Below are 19211 nucleotides of genomic sequence, written 5' to 3'. Positions count from 1 at the left end.
AGTGCTGAGTGGATGATCTCCCTCGGCTTCCTCTGGAGATCCCACTCCTGACAACTCCGTTCACTCCATGTGATATCAGGAAACGGCTGAGAGCCCCAGACACAGCACCGGCTCCAGGACCAGGCTACAACCCAGCTGTAGTACTCAATACCTATGCTCCAGAATCAGTTGCTTTTCCAGCTGAGCTGTTCCTGCACAGTAGCCACACTAAGATCACCCACAATTTCATGGTTGCAAAGCTCCATCTTGGCTTCTGGCTCTCCTGAGTCCATCAGTTTTTCCATCAAATTTCCATCTTATGGGGGTGTAGGGGGACAAGTTTGTGGGGACAGGGAGGGATGGTGAACATACCAGAGTCTTGAGGGGCCTCGGTATTAGGGGGATGGCAATTGTTGGGCAGGCACAATGTGGGAAGGGGGGCGGGGGGTGGATTGTTGGACGTCACTCATCCCAGCCACAGCACATCACCGTGGAGTTCCTCAGGGCAGTGTCCTGGGCCCAACCAGCTTCAGCTGCTTCATCAATGAACTTCTTTCCATCCTAAGATCAGAAGTGGGGATGATCACTGATGAGTGCACACCATTCAGTTCCATTCACAACTCAGCGAGTGAAAAGCCTGTGCTTGTAGGTACACAAAAATGCTGGAGAAACTCAGCGGGTGCAGCAGCATCTATGGAGCGAAGGAAATAGGCAACGTTTCGGGCCGAAACCCTTCTTCAGACTGACGGGGGATGGGGGGGAGAAGGAAGGGAAAAGGGTGGAAGAGGAGCCCGAGGGCGGGGGGATGGGAGGAGACAGCTCGAGGGTTAAGGAAGGGGAGGAGACAGCAAGGGCTAGCAAAATTGGGAGAATTCAATGTTCATGCCATCCGGACGCAAACAACCTAGGCGGAATATGAGGTGCTGTTCCTCCATCAGTCTGAAGAAGGGTTTCGGCCCGAAACGTCGCCTATTTCCTTCGCTCCATAGATGCTGCTGCACCCGCTGAGTTTCTCCAGCATTTTTGTGTACCTTCGAGCTTCTAGCATCTGCAGTTCCTTCTTGAACACAACAGCCTGTGCTTGTATGCAGCAGAGCCCAGAAACATTCAGGCACAAGCTAATAAGTGACATGTCATTCACACCAGTGACCACAAACTCATGTCTCACTTATACTCTGTGTCTCAGTGAAAGCAAAGCATCCCGTCTGCCTGATTAACCCCTATTCACTAGTCCCACCTCCAACGGGGATCTGTGGACATGCACTTCACGCTCCCCACATCCCTCTACCACATTCCCACCCTTCCATTTATTGCCTACTGCCTGGTGTTTCATCTCCCCAAATGCATCACCTCACACATCACTGCATTAAACTCTAGTTATCACAACCCTGCTCAGCTGACCAAGCCCATTTCCACCTCTGCAGCCTGGAGCTCTCCTGCAACAGCACAGAATGGGGGATGGGATACTAATACCACTGGGAACAGTTCCACTCACAGAAACATGAAAACTGAGCCCATTTTGAAACCAATCTGCTGCTGCCCCACGGGTCCCATGGACTTTTACTTTCCTTAACAGCTTGACGTATGCTTCAACCATTTAGATCAGAGACTAACCAGTGAATCTTTCCCAACTATGCCAAATAACTCCATGTTCAATCTTTTCTACGGATGCACAATGCTCCCGATGTTATGGAGAATGGAACTGGGGGCATTGCTCCCAGTGTGGTGTCATGTTGTCATTTTTGAGAATGCAACAGTGGATATCAGTGAGATAGGAAGGAAGTTCTGTTGAAGGATAGATAGCATTTTGGGGCAAAATTACAAAGGGTACCATAAGGGATCAATGCTCAATTATTATTTAAACTACATGCAAATTAGACCAATCAACTCATGATTTAAAGGCCACTGTGGGAGAAATGGGTTGTTATTCATTGAGAAGTGGCCTTGGCACTGGGTGAGGATGGAATTGTTCCCCTGGGTCAGGCTTCAGCTGAATTGTGCTGGGAGCAGCAAGCACAGTTCTAATCTGCATATCCCTGAGGTTAATAGACCACCCTGGGAGTACCGTGCACAGTTCTGGTTTTCATATGTAAGAAGGAACTGCAGATGCTGGTTTAAACGAAGGATAGACACAAAACGCTGGAGTAACTCAGCAGGACAGGCAACACCTCTGGAGAGAAGGAATGGGTGACCTTTCGGGTCAGCCATTGATTCTCACCCGAAACGTCACCCATTCCTTCTCTCCAGAGATGCTGCCTGCCCCACTGAGTTACTCCAGCTTTTTGTGTCTACCTCTAACTTTCATACCCCTGGGTTAGCAAACCCTGTGATCACAAAAAAACAGGTGCAGGAAGAAACATGGGGCGGGGGGGGGAGAGAGGGGGTAATAAGAGGTTGGACATTCCAGACAGAGAAGGGGAGTCATTTCTTTACTCAGTTTCTTTGAAATTCCCTCCCCCACAGGCAGTGAGTTTAGTCGCTAAGGAGATTCATGACATTGCTGATGAGCGCGTGCAGTAGTCGGGAAGGGGGTGCAGCACATGTGTGGACTTCCTCCAGCACCAACGGGCTGAACTGATGCAAGAGTTAAACTAGAGGGTGGAATTAATACAATCGGCTTAAAATTTGCTGTGGCTGTTGGGGATGGGGGAAAGTAGTTGTGGATTGAGGAGCACATGGATCTTCTTTATTCATATTTCATCTCCGTCCCAACCTCAGATCCCATAGCAGGAATACAGATTCAGGCTGAAAACCCCGCGGTTCTCAACGGCATGTGCAAATTCACCCTGAGCTGCTCCGTGACCTCTGGTGACCCCACCAGCTTCAAGTGGTGGAGGAAAGGAGAGGTTCTGGGGAACGACAACACCCATCACATCCGGGGACATGGAGCGATGGTGGACGTTAATCACACAGGAGAGTTCAGCCACATTGTGTACAAGTGCGAGGCCAGGAACCAAGTCAGCGAGGGTACGGCAAAGATCCAGCTGAAGGACATCTGTAAACAGACCGCATCTGGTGAGCTTCAGTGGGGTGGGGGGGGGGGGGATAGGTTTGGTTTGGACAAGTTTGTGATTCATAGAATCATAGAATCATAGAAAGTAGGTGCGAGAGTAGACCACCAGGTCCGTCGAGCCCGCACCGCCATTCGCTCATGGCTGAACACTAAACAGACACCCTTACCCACAAACAGTAGACACAAGACACAGAACACAAGACACTACCCTCCCCTTTATACCGCTATCACCCCTCTCCACCCCAAGAACCGCGTGATCTCCTGGGGGAGGCAAAAAAACGGATAAAAACCCAGGTCCAATTCGGGAAAAAAATCCGGGAAATTCCTCTCCGACCCCAATCCAGGCGATCGACACTTGTCCAGGCGATCACTCAGGTCTTACTATACTATAACCATACCTAGGTCCATATCCCTGACCTCTCCCCGTAGCCCCTTATCCCCTTGGCAGCTAAAAAACCATCTATTTTAGACTTAAATATATTTAATGTTTCTGCTTCCACTGCTCCCTGGGGCAGTGAATTCCATAAATTAACCACCCTCTGGGTGAAGAAGTTCTTCCTCATCTCAGTTTTAAAAGAGCCCCCCCTTATTCTGCAACTATGTCCCCTAGTTCTAGTTTCCCCGATCATTGGGAACATCCTCGGTGCATCCACCCGATCAAGGCCCCTCACGATCTTATATGTTTCAATGAGATCGCCTCTCATTCTTCTAAACTCCAAAGAGTAGAGTTCCAGCCTACTTAACCTTTCCTCATATGTCAATCCCCTCATTGCAGGAATTAATCTTGTAAACCTTCGCTGCACTGCCTCCAGGGCTAGTACATCCTTTCTTAAGTATGGACCCCAGAACTGTACACAGTATTCCAAATGTGGTCTCACTAATACTGTGTACAGCTGCAGCAAGACCTCCGTGTTTTTATACTCAATCCCACCATTCACCACCATTTCCCCCCCAAAAGTGGATTATTTAAGTATTTAGAGTCAAAGAACCATTCACAGCATTTGGCCCACCACGTCAATGCCGACCAGAGGCACTCATCCCATTATTGGATCCATTTTGTAATGCTGAATGAGTTAGGGGATGAGGGAAGGAAATGAGTTTGAAGCGTACAATCTCACGGATGGTGCAGCAGCCTGGGACCAGATCTTGATCCTGCTCCAATTTAATGTCTCTGTGAATGTCATGGTGGGTGGTTGGATTCTTTCCTGTTGGAGATGGTTATTGCCCGACACTGGTGTGAATGGAACTTCCCACCGAGTTGAAAGTGCTTGAATGTTTTCTGGGTCCTGCTGCATGCAGGCATGAGCTGTTCACTCGCTGTGTTGTGAATGGAACTAAACATTGTGCAATCATCAGTGATCATCCCCACTTCTGACCTTGGGATGAAAGGAAGGGCATTGATGAAGCAGCTGAAGATGGTTGGACCCAGGACACTGCAATGAGGAACTCCTCATGATATCATTACAGATGTTACAGATGAGAAAAACATTTTTTACACAGAGAGTGGTGAATCTCTGGAATTCTCTGGCACAGAATGTAGTTGAGGCCAGTTCGTTGGCTATATTTAAGAGGGAGTTAGATGTAGCCCTTGTGGCTAAAGGAATCAGGGGGTATGGAGGGAAGGCAGGTACAGGATACTGAGTTGGATGATCAGCCATGATCATATTGAATGGCTGTGCAGGCTCGAAGGGCCAAATGGTCTACTCCTGCACCTATTGTCTATGATTCTATGACTGCGTCCAACTGCTGTCTGGTTCGTTGATCGGTTTGCTAGATGTGAACTATTTTGGGAGAGAAAAATGCTCACGGCAGACCAAACGTGTTAAACAGAAATTGGTCAGATATTGAGCTTTACACAGTGAGAAATCATGTGAAATAATCACTGAATTTTAAATGAATGTACCTGCATGTTATACTGTTTAGTTTGGAGATACAACCAGATAGTCTGGTTGATACAACCAGTTTAGTTTGGAGATACAACCAGATAGTCTGGTTGATACAACCAGATTAGTTTGGAGATACAACCAGATAGTCCACTGAGTTCGCACCGACCCGTGATTTTTGTTACAGATTTGACAATTTTATTTGGCGGCCAATTAATCGCTGTCTCTAAGGGGGTTGCATCCAATCACCAACCAGCTTGCTTTAAAATTCCCGTCCAATCAACAAATAGGTCTCCTCCCGTCCAATCAACAAATAGGTCTCCTCCCGTCCAGCCATTCATTCTCACCCGAAATGTCACCCATTCCTTCTCTCCAGAGATGCTGCCTGCCCCACTGAGTTACTCCAGCTTTTTGTGTCTACCTCTAACTTTCATACCCCTGGGTTAGCAAACCCTGTGATCACAAAAAAACAGGTGCAGGAAGAAACATGGGGCGGGGGGGGAGAGAGGGGGTAATAAGAGGTTGGACATTCCAGACAGAGAAGGGGAGTAATTTCTTTACTCAGTTTCTTTGAAATTCCCTCCCCCACAGGCAGTGAGTTTAGTCGCTAAGGAGATTCATGACATTGCTGATGAGCGCGTGCAGTAGTCGGGAAGGGGGTGCAGCACATGTGTGGACTTCCTCCAGCACCAACGGGCTGAACTGATGCAAGAATTAAACTAGAGGGTGGAATTAATACAATCGGCTTAAAATTTGCTGTGGCTGTTGGGGATGGGGGAAAGTAGTTGTGGATTGAGGAGCACATGGATCTTCTTTATTCATCTTTCATCTCCGTCCCAACCTCAGATCCCATAGCAGGAACACAGATTCAGGCTGAAAACCCCGCGGTTCTCAACGGCATGTGCAACTTCACCCTGAGCTGCTCCGTGACCTCCGGTGACCCCACCAGCTTCAAGTGGTGGAGGAAAGGAGAGGTTCTGGGGAACGACAACACCCATCACATCCGGGGACATGGAGCGATGGTGGACGTTAATCACACAGGAGAGTTCAGCCACATTGTGTACAAGTGCGAGGCCAGGAACCAAGTCAGCGAGGGTACGGCAAAGATCCAGCTGAAGGACATCTGTAAACAGACCGCATCTGGTGAGCTTCAGTGGGGGGGGGGGGGGGGGGGGGGGTAGGTTTGGTTTGGACAAGTTTGTGATTCACCACCATTTTCCCCCCAAAAGTGGATTATTTAAGTATTTAGAGTCATAGAACCATTCACAGCATTTGGCCCACCACGTCAATGCCGACCAGAGGCACTCATCCCATTATTGGATCCATTTTGTAATGCTGAATGAGTTAGGGGATGAGGGAAGGAAATGAGTTTGAAGCGTACAATCTCACGGATGGTGCAGCAGCCTGGGACCAGATCTTGATCCTGCTCCAATTTAATGTCTCTGTGAATGTCATGGTGGGTGGTTGGATTCTTTCCTGTTGGAGATGGTTATTGCCTGACACTGGTGTGAATGGAACTTCCCACCGAGTTGAAAGTGCTTGAATGTTTTCTGGGTCCTGCTGCATGCAGGCATGAGCTGTTCACTCGCTGTGTTGTGAATGGAACTAAACATTGTGCAATCATCAGTGATCATCCCCACTTCTGACCATTACAGATGTTACCCTGAGACTGGGAACATTTGCATTAGACAACCACATCTGTCTTCCTTTACGTGATGTGTGAATAGACGGGAGCTTGCAAAGAGAATTGGAAGGTGGAGGAGGGAATGGAGAGGATTTTTTTATTTTTTTTTTATTTTTTAAAATTTTTTATTAGAAGTTAATACAATACAAAACAATACAGTGGCACCTAATTTTAGGTGCCAACTATGTCATACCGTAATCCATTCCATGTACAACCTCTAGTTTTATGTTTAGAGAATTTTTCAAATCTATATTCGGAGATGTAGATCTATCCACGTCATGAACTGAAATCAGCAATCCTTATGGTACCGCTGCATCACATGATTCCAAAAAGTCGATGAAAGGAGACCAACTCCTTAAGAATTGGTCATATTTATCTATTAGTCGGAGTCTCATTTCTTCAAGGCGTGCTATGTCCATCATATTCCTAATCCACATTTTAACAGTTGGTATGGTTGTATTTTTCCAAAATTTAAGTATCAATTTCTTTCCAATTATTAACCCATAATTAAAAAAAACATTTTGGTCTTTATTTAAATTGGTATCTTCACCTATTATTCCAAATATAATCCATTCCATTTTGGGTTCTATTCTTGACTTGAAGAGCTTTGTAAATATATCAAATATATCACTCCAAAATTTATTCAACTTTGTACATCCTGTGTTATATTAGCGTTTTGAAACAAACATTTATCGCATCTGGGAGAGACGTTTGGATAAAATTTATTCAACCTCGTTTTTGAATAATATAGTCTATGTAATAATTTGAATTGAATTAAATTATGTCTTGTATTAATAGAACAGTTATGTGTATTCATCAAATACTTTTCCCATCTATCCTTCGAGATCTTTATCATTAGCTCATGTTCCCAATCTTCCCTTAGTGCTTCTGTTGAGGGTGATTCTCTATATAATATATTATTATAAAAGTATGATATTAATTTTTGTGAATCAGCCTTAATATTCATTGCTTCTTCTAAAGGGTCTAAAAATATAGTTTGAAATCTATGTGTATATTTCTTCATAAAGTCACATACCTGTATATATTTAAAATATTGATTATCCTTCAATTTAAATTTAAATTTTAATTGTTGAAATGATAACAGTTTGCCCAATTCATACATATCCCCTACTTTCCTAATCCCCAGTCTATCCCATTGTTGATATGTGTTGTCGATGAGAGAAGGTTTGAATGCGGGGTTGTTCAATAGTGGGGTTAGTACTGATAAATTATTTAATTTCAAGGATACTTTTATTTGTTTCCAAATTCTTATTATATTGTGAATAATTGGGTTCTTCTTATATATTATACTATTCAATTTTATCGGTGAGAGCAGGATCGTTCCTATATCGTGCGGATAGCACTCCTCTTTCTCCATTCTTATCCACTCCAACTGCTGAGTGGAACTATCCAGCCAGTACATTATGTTCTTAATATGCACTGCCCAGTAGTAATACATAAAGTTAGGTAATGATAAACCCCCAACTTCTTTAGATTTGCACAAATGCTTTCGTTGAATTCTATGTGTTCTGTAATCCCATATAAAATTAGTGATAGTGGAATCTAGTTTTTTGAAAAAATATTTTGGAATATATATTGGGATCGCTTGAAACAAATATATTAATTGTGGTAAGAAAGTCATTTTTATAGCGTTAATTCTACCTATCAATGAGAGCGGAAGTGTTTTCCAAAATTTAATCATATCATTCAGTTTATTTAATAGTGGTATAAAATTGGCACTAAATAATGATTTGTGTCTTCTCGTAATTTGAATACCCAGATACTTGAATTTTTCTGTTGCAACTTTGAAGGGGAATTTTAGTAAGTGTCTCGAATCCTGTGGTTTTAAAGACATAATTTCGCTTTTATTCCAATTTATTCTATATCCTGAAAAAGAGCCGAATTCCTCAATTAGTGTTAATAAGGTGGGTATACTCGTTTGTGTATTAGTAATATATAAAAGAATATCATCAGCATATAATGAAATTTTATTCTTTGAATCCTTAGTGTTATATCCATGAATATTCGGGTGATTTCTAATCCTTTCGGCCAACGGTTCTATCATAAGGGCAAATAGCAATGGTGATAAGGCACACCCTTGCCTATTACCCCTTGATAAGTAAAATTTTGGAGATAGCGTATTGTTAGTTAATATTCTTGCCGTAGGTCTATCGTAAAGTAGTTTAACCCATCTAATAAAATTCTCTCCCATATTGAATTTTTGGAGTACCTTGTATAAATACTGCCATTCTACTTGATCAAATGCCTTCTCTGCATCCAGCGTGACAACTGAAATATCTTCATTGTCCTCATTATGAGAGTACATTATATTGAAAAGCCTTCTCAAATTATTAAATGATTGTCTTTTGGGTATAAATCCCGTTTGATCCGTATTTATTAAATTGTTAATATAATTATTTAGCCTTCTAGCTAGAATCTTTGCTAAAATTTTCTGATCCGTATTTAGTAGTGAAATAGCTCTATAAGAACCCGGTTCATCTAAATCTTTATCTTTTTTTGGTATAAGTGTTATTGTTGCTTCTGCTAGGGTTTCTGGTAGTTTATTTTCGGTATAAGCCTGCGTGTATAAATTGAATAATCTTGGTATAATTGACTCCTGAAATCTTTTATAAAATTCATTACTAAAACCGTCTGGTCCTGGGGTCTTCCCATTTTTCAGCGAGTTTATTATTTGTTTTATTTCTTCACTAGTAATCCGTGCTCCTAATTGCTCTTGTTCTAAACTATTCAATTTTGGGAGCTTGCAATTATCTAAAAAATTTGTAATTTTACTTACATCTGTATTTATTTTAGATGTATATAAATTGTGATAAAATTGGGCAAACCTCTTATTAATATCCTTAGGCAGTGTTAAAAACTCACCCTTATCCGATTTAATTTTAATAATAGTTTTTTCCTTTTCTCGTTGCTTCAGTTGCCTCGCAAGTAGTTTATGTGGCTTATCCCCAAATTCGAAGTGTGCTTGTTTTGTAATTTGGAATAATCTTATTACTCTAGCCGATAGTATTCTATTGACTTTATATTTCAATAAAATTATCTTATTATGTTTATTTATGGTTGGGTCAGTTGCATTGTCCAGTTCTAGTAGTTTTATTTTCTGTTCTATCCGCTGAAGTTATTTTGAAAACTTTGGTAAGAAATTATGACGCCGCGAATATATGCCTTGAAGGTTTCCCATAATAGCGGTGCAGAAATACCCGGCATGTCATTTATTTCGAAAAAAGATTTATTTGTTCTTTTATATACTCATAACCCTGCGGCTTATTTAATATATGTACATTAAATCTCCAAAAAGGTTTTATACTCGCATTCCCTCAATTTTAAGTATAAAAGTCAATGGTGAATGATCAGAAATAATACTATTATGATATGATGGTTTATTCGTATACGGGATTAATTTTGTGTCCAATAAAAAATAGTCAATTCGCGAATAAGTTTTGTGAACTGATGAATAAAATGAGTATTCCCTACCACTTGGATTTGCTATTCTCCAAATATCAGCTATGTTATTATTTTTTATATAAGTATTTAAAAATTCACAGGTCTTAGTTTTAACAAGACGCTTCCCTAGCTTTATTGATTTATCTAAGTATGGATCTATAACACAGTTAAAATCTGCAGAAGGTTGAGATCTATAAGCAAGAAATGCTAGAAAACATCAGACAAAACATGGAGAGACAAACAGTCCACATTTCAGATGAAGCATCCTTCACCAGGACTGTGAGATGAAGAATTGAAGTGCGATTGGAGTAGGGGAGGAAATGTGTGAAATTAGGAGGAGTCCAAGGTGGGGTGAGGATGCGTGGCCGATGGGAGATGATTGAGCTACTGTGGCCATGCAACCTGTTACTGATGTGGTTCTGGCCACTGGGACGTGCCCAACAAGCCTGGCTGTACTGTACAAGGAGAGAAAATAGGATGGCAGGCACCGATTAGGGGTTTAGTGGGGAGAGATGGGACTGGCAGTGGGGGCATGATACTGGGGTGGGGGGGAGTGGATCTGTCCACCCCGTGTCACTGGGAGAGACGATGGGTTTGGAGTCACTCAGTCTTTTCTCTTCACCTGCCACAGGATTGCCGTGGTGGGCGATAATGCTGATCACGATTGTGGTTCTGAAAGTGATTACTGTGGTCATCATCATCGCTTACGGCTGCATGCTGAGTGCAGCACATCTGACGTGCGCCGAGCTGCGTGCCGGCTGGGTCAACTGGTGCCGAGAAGATTCAAAGAGCCGTGCTTCCTTCTGTACCCGTGAGTGTCTGCACCAGTCTGGGGAGTGTGGGGTCGTCAGGGGAGTGCAGAACAAGGGGTAGGAAGGGTGGGAGGAGCTGATAGGGGAGGGGCAGGGAATGTGGGCAAGATGATAGAAAGGGCAGGTGAGAGGAGACGAGCGGGAGAAGGTGGGAGGTGCAGGTTTGTGGCAGGGATGGGCAGAGAATGGAAGATGGGGAAGGATGTGTAATGTGAGAGGGTTCCAAGAAGCAGATCATTGCCTTGTAACTTGTGTTCTTTCCCCAACAGTCTTGTGGAATCCAAAATCAGTCATCAATCCTGGCCAAGGCAATTAAATGTAGAGAACGGTAAGCAACAGCAATGTTCGCAGCGGTGGGCTCCTGTAGACCACCACTAACACCCTATGGTGGAACCAGGTGCTGAGATAGGACTATAGGTGGGAAATGTCAGCACTGTCCCCCACACACTCAGTTACTGGGGTACACTGTCTCCACACACCCAGTTACTGGGGTACACTGTCCCCACACACCCAGTTACTGGGGTACACTGTCCCCACACACTCAGTTACTGGAGTACACTGTCCCCACACACCCAGTTACTGGGGTACACTGTCTCCACACACCCAGTTACTGGGGTACACTGTCCCCACACACCCAGTTACTGGGGTACACTGTCCCCATACACTCAGTTACTGGGGAACACTGTCCCCCATACACTCAGTTACTGGGGAACACTGTCCCCACACACTCAGTTACTGGGGAACACTGTCCCCCATACACTCAGTTACTGGGGAACACTGTCCCCCATACACCCAGTTACTGGAGTACACTGTCCCCACACACCCAGTTACTGAGGTACACTGTCCCCCACACACCCAGTTACTGGGGTACACTGTCCCCACACACCCAGTACATACCCAGGGTTATGTTTTGTTGTCGAGACGTCTTCCATGGAATTTTGTGGGAGATTGGACTGATGGGACCAGAGTCTCGGTCTCTGAATGGACAGGCTCACAAGGGTAAGTTCTAAGGGTGAATGGATTGAGTGCGACAGGGAGCGTCAGTGTCAGTGGGTATCAAGCTGCTGCTTTGTGAGGGAAGGGGGGTTGGTGTGGGGACACTGAGAAGTGTCTGTCAATGGGCACTCACTGGTCTCCTCACCTCTGCTCTCTGTCCCACAGACACGGCAGATATGCTGTGATTGAAGAATGGATCGGACGAAGATCGGCAGCTCTGACAGTGACTCCAACTCACAGACGCCGCCTGAGAGAAAGGCTCCAGCTCTCAGACGCTCCCTGAGAGAGAACCTGGCTCACAGACACCCTCTGACAGAGAGACTCAAGCTCACAGACAACTTTGGACAGAGAGTCCCCCAGCTCACAGACACCATGCAGCCTCCATTGAACAGCGAGTGCCTCTGCATATGCCCAGTTACTGGGGAACGATGCTCATCTCCAGTGCAGTGCATGGTTCCCTCCCTCTGGAACCTGTGTCCTTTTCCCACCGGCCCAGTAAGGAGGAACCATGTTAAACACCAAGGGTTCTGCAGTGACCAGTGGTGACCCCACACCCAGATCAGTGACCCTCAGTATCCGTGACTCTCCGTCCCAGACTGTGGTTTGTAACCATACTAGCTCTCTGCTCCGTGTTACTGACCGTATCTCCACCAATGTTCCAGGGACATTCGTCCCAGTTGTAGTTTTCATTTATTTACATCCCGGGGAAAGTGCCAATGATCAGGACCAAGGAGGGGCGTGGGAGACCCCACCCAGGGAGACGGCTGTACTGATAGGTCCTTGGACTCTCTCCCCAACGCAGTGGGAAGAGCCCAAGGACTGTCTACACCTCCATAAAGCTCCTGGGTCCCTCTCTGTGTGGCTGAAGCAGGGTCACCCATTGCCAATGGCTTATTACTGATGTTTTATGTTTCCTGCCAGCACTAACTGGTGACCATTTCACCAGAGAAACCACTCTCACCCAACCTTTCTCTACTGGACCTCGTGATGTGGAGCATCAGGCACTGGAAACATTATTCATCTGTTCACTGTCACACATCGAGTGGGTCAGACATTGTCTGTGAAGAGAGACACAGAATTATTGTACCATGTCCCAAGGGTTTTGTCTGAATCTCTCTCCGCAGATGGTGCTTTTAGATAAAACGCTACCACTTACGGCTGTGATTTTTGGCCATCTTACTCAGTCCCCCTCCGCTCATCAGGTGCAAAGGATTCTTCCCATCAACGAAAAATAAAAGTGTTAATAGTGTTTAAAAAATGTTGAGAATCTCTCTCCTGTCAATCACGCCATGAAGGCCACGCCCCTTTCGGTGGGAGGGGGAGGGATTATAAAACACGGAAGTGTGGGTGTGGCAGTCTCTGCAAGATGGGAGAGGGAAAGGTCACGACTATGTCTGAGCTGTGAATCAACTGAACACACTGAATGTCTACTGAACTGCGAGTGTGGTGTTTATGTGGTGTTTTGTATGGTTTTATGGTGGTTTTAAGTTGGTTTCACCCTGCTTGAAATGGTATGAAACTGCATTTGAATGTGGTGGCTTTGCATCCTGCTTGAAATGGTAGGAAAATGCACTTGAATTTGGTGGCCTTGCACCCTGCTTGAAGTGGTACGAAATGCACTTGAATTTGGTGGCCTTGCACCCTGCTTGAAATGGCATGAAACTGCACTTGAATTTTACGGCTTTGCACCTGGCTCGAAGAGGTAAGAAACTGCACTTGAATTTGGTGGCCTTGCACCCTGCTTGAAATGGCTTGAAACTGCACTTGAATTTTATGGCTTTGCACCTGGCTCGAAGAGGTAAGAAACTGCACTTGAATTTGGTGGCCTTGCACCCTGCTTGAAATGGTAGGAAAATGGATTTGAATTTGGTGGCCTTGCACTCTGCTTGAAATGGAATTTCAAGGAATAGCCGTGAGTCAACTGCCAGCCCACCAGCCGTGAGTGAGCTGCCAGCACGTCAGGCTTGAGGGACTGAGCTGCAACCCCAAGAATCCATTTGGCCCACAATGTCCATACTAGCCCTCTGGAGACCAGTAGTTCCTGCAGCCAACAACACCCATACCAGCGCTCCAGAAAGCCCCCACTGGCCACCAATATTGGAATTAGTGGAGTGGTGGAATATTGCGTCGGGTGATCAGCCCTCCCGTGTGAACATGGGACCCAACGGGTCCCACTTTGTCTAGTATCTATGAAAACTGTGTGTGCGTGGGTGTCATTTTGCCTTTGAAACGTATCTCCTCGAAAACCAGACGCCAAAACGGGGACATTTTTACATATTTCAGTAGAAATTTTCCTTGTGATTTTAGAAAACCACTCTGTACATTTGGTACATTATTTTCCCAACTTTTTTATTAAAATTGTTGACCAATCTGACCTTTTTTTTCAATCTGACCTCTGCCCAGCTGCTGACATTACAATAACAATGATTTATTTACATCTTCTGGTAGAAATTTTCCTTATGATTTCAAAAATCCAATCCTCTATAAATATGGTCAATTATTTCCCGAGATATTTACTAAAATCAATCACCAAACTGACATTTAAAAACAATATTACGGTTGCCCAGCTGCTGACCTCACAATGCCTTTGCACCTGGCCCACCTGCCTCCTGCCCCCCCCCCCCCCCCGCAACAGACCCAACGGGTCTGCACTGGATCTAGTATTTATGTAAAAATAATATGAATATAATTGTGAGTGGGCATTTTGAATGAGACTGCAGCAGCGGTCCGGCTCCTGAACCATCCAATTGGTGAGGGCAGTTCCCGTGGGTTCCCCGTTTACTGAATCCCACTGACTGCCAGTGTGCAGAGTGGGGGTCACGGCCATAAAGGGACTGGGGCAGTGCTAAGGCATCTTCCACTGACAGGAAAATGCCTAATCCTAACTCGCCCCCCTTCCAGAGCTGCCCTCGGCTGGAGCTGGAGCCGCTTTGGGACCAGCTGCGGGCTACGTACATGTGGCCCCTCAGCTCGTCTACCTCGGCCAGCATGCCCTTCTGGATCATCATGGTGATGATGGTGGGGAGCAGCACTGCCCTGCACGCTGCCCGGCTGCCTTCAGCACCCCCATAGCACCGGCTCTGTCAGTCTGCCCGCTCGCTCACTGCAACACCGGCCAGCCGACAGCCTGACTGACCACTCGCATCACCCACTGGCCATCTGACCACTCGCATCACCCAACAGCCGTCTGACTCGCAGCACCCACCAGCGGCCCGGCCCGGCCCGACCGATCCTCCATAGCATCCATCGGCCTACCGACAGCCTGACCGACAGACTGACTGATCGACAGACTGAATGATCGACCGACTGACCGACTGAATAACTGACTGACCGACCCTAATCCTAGCCCTAGCTCTACATTTTTTATTCATAATTTTTATTTGAAAGTTCACATCATAACTTTATAAAGATAAATCAATTGAAAAACATTATCAGCAAGGTTAGCTTCTCTATAGCTAAATGTCTCATCTTGACCACTTCCTGTCTACGCTGTATATTGATTTTAGAAAAAACGCTATCATATATCGCTGTGATTTTTGGCCAGGATTTTTTCGATCGATGAAACATAAAAAAGTTATGAGTGTTTAAAAAAATCTTGAGATCAGCTGATTGTTCCTCTCGCCTGTCAATCACCACGATGAAGGTAATGCCCCTTCCTGGGGGGGCAGGACTATAAAACCCCGGTTACCTGGGCATGAGTTATCACTCAGGAAGATCGCGAGGGAGAGTTCACAACTGTGATTTGAAGCTGTGAATAAACTGAACTGTGAGTCTCTCAAAACTTGCAATAAATGATTTGTTAGCCCTTAATGACAATGCAATGAGTTGTTTGGTAATTTGGTGGCCTGCACTCTGCCTGAAATGCTATGAGATTGAATTTGGTGGCCTGCATTCTGCCTGAAATGCTATGAGATTGAATCTGGTGGCCTACACTCTGCCTGAAATGCTATGATATTGAATTTGGAGGTCTGCACTCTGCTTGAAATGGAATTTCAAGGAATAACCGTTGAACTGCCAGCCCACCAGCCCTGACTAACTGAGCTGCCAGCCCACCAGCCCAGAGTGGCAGAACTGCCAGCCCACCAGCCCTGAGTGGCGGAGCTGCCAGCCCACCAGCCCTGAGTGGCGGAGCTGCCAGCCCACCAGCCCTGAGTGACTGAGCTGCCAGCCCATCAGCCCTGAGTGGCGGTGCTGCCAGCCCTCCAGCCCTGAGTGGCGGAGCTACCAGCCCTGAGTGACTGAGCAGCCAGCCCACCAGCCCTGAGTGACTGAGCTGCCAGCCCACCAGCCCTGAGTGACTGAGCTGCCAGCCCACCAGGCCTCAGTGACTGAGCTGCCAGCCCACCAACTCTGAGTGACTGCGCTGCCAGCCCACCAGCCCTGAGTGACTGAGCTGCCAGTCCAAGAATCCATTTGGCCCACAATGTCCATTCCAATCCTCTGGAAAACAGTCCCTTCGGCCCACAACACCCATACTAGCACTCCAGAAAGCCCCCCCCCCTCCCTCCTCTCCCACTGGCCACCAATATTGGAAATTGTGGCAAGTAGGGGACCAATGCATTTCGTTGTCTCTGTACTGTACACTGACAATGACAATTAAAATTAAAAATTGAATCTGAACCCTCCTGTGTGAACCAGGGAACCAACAGGTCCCACTTAGTCTAGTTACCTTTATTCCTTGGAAACCTTGCTATTGTTTTGATGTAATTAGGAGGCATCCATGAACCCAGAGTCCCCGCTGCCTAGCGATGATAAAACAAAGTGTGGGATTGGTCAATTTGCGTCCAACCTCAATGTCAAACGTGCATTGATTGGACAATTACTACTCGGAAAATTGGATGTTTTCTCATATTTTAAAAAAATGTGCATGTTTTAGTCTTGATGAGTTTCAGGTATGATTTATATAATATTTTTACACAATATGTTAAAAATTCAGGTAGTTCCATGAGTTGGGTCACAAACTTGAATGAGAAAGCTCCTCAGCCCACAGCTTACCGTTGATGGTCACGTCCGCTCTCCCGCTACCTCACGATGGTAGCTGGGGCTGGCCCTTCTTCTCCGCACTGGTTGTGGCCTGGGGCCGCTGGTGTCGTAGGTCCAGGGCTGTCAGTTGGCCCGGCAGGGACAGGTGGAGTTGAACTGGGGTTAGTGCTTCTTCTCTGTGCTGCCTGTGGGCCTGGGACCACTGGTGTCATCTGTCGAGGGTCACCCTGTACATCTCCGGCCGCCCCTCGGGCGGGGATGGGACACTCGGGGGGGGGGGGGGGGGGTGCCGGAGACCCGGAATCGATCCTGGTTGCAGATGAGGCGTGTGTCTGTGTGTGCACTCTCCCCTGTCTCCCCCTCGCATCTGCCCCCCGTCTCTTGCTCTGCACCCCGCTCTCCCGCTACCTGTTCCTTTGGGGGGGATGAGGAGTTGACCATCTATGGGAGTTTCTCTGGAATCAAGCATTCAATCTTGTGTGCAGGAACGTACCCTGTGAAGGGTGCGATACATTCACAACTCCTCAGCAAGACCCAGTCAACATTTAGGCAGCGGCTGAGAAATGATTAGTAACATTCACACCGTGCCAGGCGATGATCATCCACAACAGGTGCATCTTACCACCTACCCCCAATGTTTAATGATATTTCCATCATCCAGTCCCACCCATCAACAAGCTGGGAACATGATTAACCTGTGACTCCAATTGACACCATGGCTACAGGACATGTGAGACATCGGGTCTCCTCTGGGAGACAGTACGAAGCAACACTCTCGACTTGCCTGGGTGAGTGAAGTTCCAACAAGTGTTGAGAAACTCAACCTGTCGATCTACTGGCTCCACATCTACCGTGGTGAACACGCCCTCACCCCAAACACTGACTACCTCCACCTTAAACACGCCCTCTCTCCACCCACCACCCTAACCAGTCACCCACATCATCCTAAACTGTCCCTCCCTACATCCTCCCAATGGACACTCATTGATTGCAGCAAGGCTTGCATGCTATATCTGGCAACAAAGTGGTTGGACCAAAGGTCTAGAAGTCCACTCCATTCTAAGGTCCCCACCTGATTTAAGGCGGCTTTGAGAGGCCTGTTATGGCACATTAACTCCACCCCCTTAATCCACTGCAGTTTGCTAACCAGCACAATAGGTCCACAGCTGATGCCATCTCCCTGATCCTAAACCCATCTCTAGAATGGAGACCCTCAGACAAAAAGGAAACCTACATCAGCCTTCTATTTATTCACTAGCTGAACATTCGCACCATAATCACTGCGAGGCATGTGCCAGGAGTATCGCGGCGAGCCACGCACCGGGAGTAACTCGGTGAACGGGACCAAGCCCTCCAGCAGGCCTTGCCTGCCTTGGGCTTGCTCAACGAGGAAGGAGGATCCACCCAGTAGGCCTGGCTCATCCACCGCAGACTCCGAACGGCCCTTAGCCACTAGCAAAGAAGGCATCCGCGCCACCGAGATCAGGGAGGGACCTGCGAGCAACTGCCAAGAATGAGGGGGGCCGTAGAAGAGCAAACAGGGCCGTCGGGGAGAGAGAGCAGGGCAGTTGGAGCGCTACCCGGCGGGGGGTTGGGTGCCTGCTGCCACGTGTGGAGGCCACGTACAAATGCGCGAGGTCTATCAGGCATTTCGACAGATAAGTGCTCATTAGGGATAGTCAGCATGGTTCTGTACCTCACATATATGTGTCTCACAAATCTGATTAAGTTTTTGAAGACGTGACCAAAAAAGTTGATGAGGGCAGAGCTACAGATGTATATATGGACTTAAGCAAAAACAAGGTTCCGCATGGCAGGCTGCTCTGGAAGGTTAGATCGCATGGGATCCCAGGAGAGATAGCTGAATAGATAGAAAATTGACTTCATGGAAGGAAGCAGAGGATGATGGTGGAAGGTTGCTTCTCGGACCTAGGAGTGCAGGTGCATGGTTCCTTGAAGGTGGAGTTGCAGGTAGGTAAGGTGGTCAAAAAGGCTTTTGGCACATTGGCCTTCACCAGTTAGAGTATTGAGTATAAAAGTTGGGAGGTCATGTTGCAGTTGTACAAGACATTGGTGAGGCTGCATTTAGAGTATTATGTTCAGTTCTGGGCACCATGTTTTAGGAAAGGTTGTCAAGCTGCAAAGGGTACAGAGAAGATTCACGAGGATGTTGCCAGGACTAGAGGGACTGAGCTATAGGGAGAGGCACCCTTGATCCACTGTAGATTGCCTACCATTGCAACAGGCCCACAGCAGACACCATCTTCCTGGTCGTAACCTCATCTCTAGAACACCTACACAACAAGGACCTATGCCAGCATCCTATTTATTAACTATAGCTCAACATTCACACCATAAACCCATCCAAACTCATCTACAAACTCCTTGACCTAGGAGTT

At 46.3% G+C, this 19211-nt stretch overlaps 1 protein-coding gene across 1 annotated transcript in view; it reads right to left on the bottom strand.

Moving 5' to 3' along the window:
- The window catches only part of LOC116986867 (SLAM family member 5-like), a 361696-nt gene that overhangs the window by 148528 nt on the left and 193957 nt on the right, over positions 1 to 19211 (bottom strand). The window lies entirely within an intron of this gene.

This window comes from Amblyraja radiata, chromosome 24, assembly GCF_010909765.2.
Source record: "Amblyraja radiata isolate CabotCenter1 chromosome 24, sAmbRad1.1.pri, whole genome shotgun sequence".
Lineage (NCBI taxonomy): Eukaryota > Metazoa > Chordata > Chondrichthyes > Rajiformes > Rajidae > Amblyraja > Amblyraja radiata.
The sequence above is the reverse complement of the archived record's forward strand: the minus strand, read 5'-3'. Positions and strand labels throughout refer to the sequence as shown.